Genomic DNA, 6,683 nt, shown 5'->3' with positions numbered 1-6,683 from the left:
TTCAATAAAGTTAATATTTATATAAAAAAATCTCAGTATACATTGGAGCGTTATGTTCAGTAGTTCCAAAAACATCCGGTGATTTTGCAGAGAGCCACATCAATTTACAGAAATACTCATAATAAATGTTGATGAAAATACAAGTGTTATACATGGAACTTTAGATACACTTCTCCTTAATGCAACTGCTGTGTCAGATTTCAAAAAAGCTTTACGGAAAAAGCAAACCATGCAATATTCTGAGTACGGCGCTCAGAGCCCAAACAAGCCAAAAAGATATCCGTCATATTGTGCAGTCAACCGAAGTCAGAAATAACATTATAAATATTCACTTACCTTTGATGATCTTCATCAGAATGCACTCCCAGGAATCCCAGTTCCACAATAAATGTTTGTTTTGTTCGATAATGTCCATCATTTATGTCAAAATAGCTCCTTTTGTAAGCGCATTTGGTAAACAAATCCAAACTCACAAAGCGCGTTCACTAGGAGCAGACGAAAAGTCAAAAAGTTCCGTTACAGTCCGTATAAACATGTCAAACAATGTATAGAATCAATCTTTAGGATGTTTTTAACATACATCTTCAATAATGTTCCAACCGGAGAATTCCTTTGTCTTCAGAAATGCAATGGAACTCAAGCTAACTCTCACATGAACGCGCTAGGTCAGCGCATGGTCAGCTCATGGCAGACCTTACTCAATCCCCTCTCATTCGGCCCCGCTTCACAGTAGAAGCATCAAACAAGGTTCTAAAGACTGTGGGCATCTAGTGGAAGCCTTAGGAAGTGCAACATGACCAATATCCCACTGTATCTTCAATAGGGAATGAGTTGAAAAATGACCAACCTCAGATTTCCCACTTCCTGGTTGGATTTTTTCTCAGGTTTTTGCCTACCATATGAGTTCTGTTATACTCACAGATATCATTCAAACAGTTTTAGAAACTTCAGAGTGTTTTCTATCCAAATATACTAATAATATGCATTTATTAGCAACTGGGACTGAGTAGCGGGCACCTCTGGGCACCTTATTCATCCAAGCTACTCAATACTGCCCCTAGCTATAAGAAGTTAACGATACCTACATGTACACATACTACCTCAATAAGCCTGACTAACAGGTGTCTGTATATAGCCTTGCTACTCTTTTCTCAAATGTCTTTTTACTGTTTTTTTTTTCTTTACTTACCCACACACACACACACACATACCTTTTTTTCTGCACAATTGGTTAGAGCCTGTAAGTAAACATTTCACTGTAAGGTCTACTACACCTGTTGTATTCGGCGCATGTGACAAATAAACTTTGATTTGATAGACATGCTTTTAGGATCAATTGGATAAAACAATTCCTAAGAAGACCCACTTCTATGTGGAATTTTATTCCTCATCATGTCTTCTCTTCTTTTGGTGGCCTTAAAACCTCTTGACGCTAGGGGTCAGATTTTTTATTTATTTTTATTTTTAAATAACGTTCCCAATGTAAACGGACTATTTCTCAGGTCCAGATCGTAGAATATGCATATAATTTACAGATTAGGATGGAAAACACTCCAAAGTTTCCAAAACTGTCAAAATATTGTCTGTGAGTATAACAAAACTGATTCTGCAGGCAAAAATCTGAGGGAATCTAACCCGGAAGTGTTTTTTTTTTTTTTTAAGTCTGTTTTCTTGCCCGTCTTTCTTCCATTTAAAGGGGTATCAACCAGATTCCTTTTCCTCAGGCTTCCTCAGGCTGTGACCAGGCTTTAGACATAGTTTCAGGCTTTTATTTTGAAAAATTAGCGAGATTTTGGTCAAAACTGGTCAGGTGTCGTTTGATTAGTTCCTGCGCGCGAGAGGGGTAGCTCTCCATTTTCTTTCTCTCTTTTATTGAATAGGTTATGGTCCGGTTGAAATATTATCGATTTTGTTTTAAAAACAACCCGAGGATTGATTATAAAAAACATTTGACATGTTTCTACGAACATTACGGATACTTTTTGGAATTTTCGTCGAACGGAACGATATATATATATATATTAAAACAATTATATTAAAACAATTATATAACATGTCATGGCCTAGCCTACTGCTTGTAAACAAGAAAAATATAATTGTTTTAATATAATTGTTTTAATATATATATATATATATATATATATATATATATATATATATATATATATATATATATATATATATCACCACATTAGGGAAAATAAGTAGTGTGGTGTAAAATTCCAAATACACTTTGATGTGCTAAACTGTGTACACGACGAACACACTTTTATTTGACCACTATTTGAAGCCCCCATTGCCACAACAATTGAAGTGTAATTTAATTTAGAACAACTGACATAAAATAGTTGTTGTTTAATACAGTCAGCCACCTTGAATACATCATTCACACATTGAAAAATATATTAAAAAATCATAGCAATTTACAATATCCATATCCAAATAGTATTCAACATATCAACACACTAGATATTAAGATCAACAACACGAATAACTAAGCAAAGGGAGCTAGGAAAGAACAGGAGGAAAGGAAAGGGAGAGGAGCTAGAATAGAAAAGAGGAAAGGAAAGGAAAGGAAAAGGAGAGGAGCTAGAATAGAAAAGAGGAAAGGAAAGGAAAAGGAGAGGAGCTAGAATAGAAAAGAGGAAAGGAAAGGGAAATAAAGACAAGGAGCTAGGATACTAGGAAAGGAAATTATGAAAGGGAGAAAAAAACAACACAGAAAACAAGGGAACGTTTAGAATAATTCCTGTTTGTCAGTAGTTGTTGATGTTAATTATGTAATGTAAAATAATCTTACAGTATATGATATAGGCACATTGCACGGCATGACAGAAAAACATTACAGCCCATAGATGTAGCTAGCTATATATATTTAATTATTTTTGACTGTGAACTGTATTACTGTACTGTATTACTGTACTGTATTGTATTGTATTACTGTACTGTACTGTATTGTATTACTGTACTGTATTATATGGACTGGAATTATGCACATCATTCAAAACATGATCAAGCAGAAGAGAACATGCGATTCTGGTGCAGCACATGCGGCCTAAAAAGTTAAAAGTATAGGCTAGCGAATTAGATTTTAATTTTGAAATATAATAGGGCCTATTTGTAGAATTGGTTGGCTGGCGCATATATACCTTTCATAACATTTCCCCTATTGTTATTTACCATCCTCCTCTTTCTCTCTCTCGTGTTGCTTCACTCCTTCCTCACTCAACGGTTAAATGCAATAAGTTTCGTTGTCCTTATCTTCATCATTCTAATGACATCTTTGAATAATATAGGACTAGAATTAGATGCATAAGGCTTTCACTTCTCTTCATGAAGATTGAATGGTTGGGTCTTAATACATAACAACTACGGGTGAGTTCTACTGGCTGCTGTATTTAATGTTCAGCCAAAAACAGCTTGCGTCCCTCTTCGAATAGTACGGAAGAGTACTAGGGCCAAGTGAAGAGAAAAAAAAATAAACAGCGACGGGCGGTGGTCCTTGGATATTTATTTTTTTGCTCGACACTACCACAGATAGAACAATTGATAGTACTTTTAAAAAAGTGCCAATATTTCGAGAATAAAGTACACATTTTGAGAATAAAGTCGCAGTTATATTGTAACTGCATGTCTCCTGGCTCCCTGTTGCTGTACACGCCACCGTTGAAATGTCTGCCGTTATATTACCTGGTAAAACTAGACTTTAGAATTGGCTTTAGTAACAAGGAACTCCTTTCCAAGCCTATTGGGACCTGGAAGAGGTTGTGCCACAGATTATTTTCAGAAGGATGAACCACATTGACTCGGATGAGGTACATAGATAGAGACAGGTGGGTTGCCTGTGTGTGCAGGTGTGTGTGTGTGTACGGGGGTCACACAAACACACACGTTATCCCCAAACCAATAACATTCTAACGGCCATGGTGCGTTGTCAGACTGCAAAGGGACATGAAGTTGCGTGCATCACGCCCTGTCATGGTGACCTTTTAATTCACTACAATGTTATACTCAGGCCACTGCGTATACCAACACTTTGCATAGTATATTTTAGAGAGTAACAGCTAGGCCAGCAGCCTATAGGTCCAAACGAAAGGTTAACTTTCAAATGTGTGCGTAATGGCACGGTGTTTTATGTAGCCTACACTTCCAGTGAAGTAACGTCATAGGCCTGTGTTTATAATCTTGTGAATATAGGTCACGGATTGTGTAGAGAAGGATTGCGCGTTCCTGTCGGGCTCAAGGGATACTGCCCCCAAACCCCTGTCACGGACCTTACGGGGCAGGGGGCTCGGTAAAGCCACGTCTGAGACAGTTCTTTTACGTTCGATTATACCAACCAACAGGTCGAGCCTACGGAGAACATCAACACATTGACATCAACAGGCCAGAGGATAAACTCATTGGACTTGGGGCTCTGCTGGGAGTTTACCTCATATTTAGATGTGTTAATTCTGCTTTGCCACTATAATTATAATAAACACTGACACCAAAAATATTGTGTTATTGTTGTGCATATTATTAATAATAGATTTGACTATTTCTTTACAGCCTATATAGCCTATCATCATTGATCTAATATACCTATATTTAGATACATTATTATATTAAGAAAGGGAGAATCCATTAATTAATATCTGTGATTTTTTTTTTTTTAATTTAATTTTACAGGTGATTAACAAAATATGCACACGACAGTATTCGTACTTTGGTTTTGTGAATGAATAAAAACTGTTTTGATAATGGTTTTCATACACATACCTTGTCCATAATGTAGAGGCCTATGGGATATTCATTGAAGAGGTAAGGGAGGAGGATGGTACATGTGATCTGCATAACATACCAATACCAATTGACATACCTTTGTATGCCTCCTCTTCTGTATACCTGTAGATACAGACACAAAAGTGAGCAGTTCAGTCATCTGCACCCAATACAGCTAGCCTTCAACATATTCTTACAGCCTACATATTCTTACCTCTTTGTTGATTGATATCCATTGAATTGTGTCTATTTTCTGTTTTAGAAAGATTTGCACAAATATGAAAAGATAGATGGTAACATCATAAAACAATATCAATTTAGATCATACAGGGGACAAACCTTAATTTGAGAACCTTAAAAATTTTCAGTTAAGTGCCTACACCTGCTGTTCTTTCACATCCTAATGTTTCAGTTGGGCCGTCAGGTTCCTGCAAGAACCCCCACTAACTAAGGAGGTTCCTCCATGAACCCCACCTCCTATAGGGTTCTTGGAAGAAGCTTTTGAGGGTCATTTTCAGTGCCTTTTAACCTAAGGTTATTCAAAGAACTTTGAGGATCTTAGCAGAACCCTTGTTGAACCCCTAATTTTTAGAGTATAGCTCACCATGGCTGTTAGAAGTGAGTGTATGATAGACTGAAATTGCCAGGGGGAAACTCTGCCTGCCTAAGTAAGTAAGTAAGGTATTAGATTGATACGAGTGAGCAGTAGTGGTGCGTTAGTAAAATCACTGGGTAAGCCAGAAAAAAAGACATGTGTTTGCTTTATAAATTGTTCATTCATATTCCTTGCGGCCGTGATATATAGGCTTAAAGGCAGAGACAATAAGAAGACACAGTGGCAGAATAAATTCAACCACACCTTTGTTTGGGCTTTGGGCTCCCAAGTGGCACAGCGGTCTAAGGGACTGCATCTCAGTGCAGGAGGTGTCACTGCAGTTCCTGGTTCGAATTCAGACTGCAACACATCTGACTGTGATTGGGAGTCCCATAGGGCACAATTGGTCCAGGTTTGGCCAGGGTAAATAAGAATTTGTTCTTCACTGACTTGCCTACTTAAATAAAGGTTAAATAATAATAATTTGTTTTAACACAAAACCGGATAGCAACCTCTGTCCTGTGAAGTCCACAAAGCATACTGCATTTAACAGACAGTTACTACATGACCTACAGCATGGTCAAGCAAGTGAATGTTTCCAACATTTTCGGACTATTAAACAACTGTTGATTTAGAATCACAGAGAGTTACCGCAAGTCCCAAAGAAAACAGGAGCTGCCTTCACTATTCCAGCACCATTTCAACTTCAACATCATCAAATCACCTCTGCTATAATTGACCGGTTTCTCGCAGTTATTTATCACAGTAACTTTTGTTAACCGGGTTTACTTTTATGCTGTTGAGGGGAGTTTCTTCCTCTTCAGTGCCTTCAAACACAAACCTAAACTTATTCTTCAGACTGGCTTTATGTTCCTCTTTAACTCTCTGTATGAGTTCTGTAAGGACAGAGTCAGAATAAAACAGCTTAGTTAGAGCATAAGATGAAGAAGTCTTATCCACCTTTCACTCATATGGATGAGACTGTCTACTAATAAACCACTATAAGGTCTAGTGAGGTGGTGATTTCATGAGACTGTCTACTAATAAACCACTATAAGGTCTAGTGAGGTGCTGTGGGGTTTTCATGAGACTGTCTACTAATAAACCACTATAAGGTCTAGTGAGGTGCTGTGGGGTTTTCATGAGACTGTCTACTAATAAACCACTATAAGGTCTAGTGAGGTGCTGTGGGGTTTTCATAGACTGCCTACTAATAAACCACTATAAGGTCTAGTGAGGTGCTGTGGGGTTTTCATGAGACTGTCTACTAATAAACCACTATAAGGTCTAGTGAGGTGGTGTTTTCATGAGACTGTCTACTAAT

The sequence above is a fragment of the Salvelinus fontinalis genome, chromosome 34 (assembly GCF_029448725.1).
Source record: "Salvelinus fontinalis isolate EN_2023a chromosome 34, ASM2944872v1, whole genome shotgun sequence".
NCBI classification, from domain to species: Eukaryota; Metazoa; Chordata; class Actinopteri; order Salmoniformes; family Salmonidae; genus Salvelinus; species Salvelinus fontinalis.
This window is presented reverse-complemented; position numbering follows the sequence as displayed.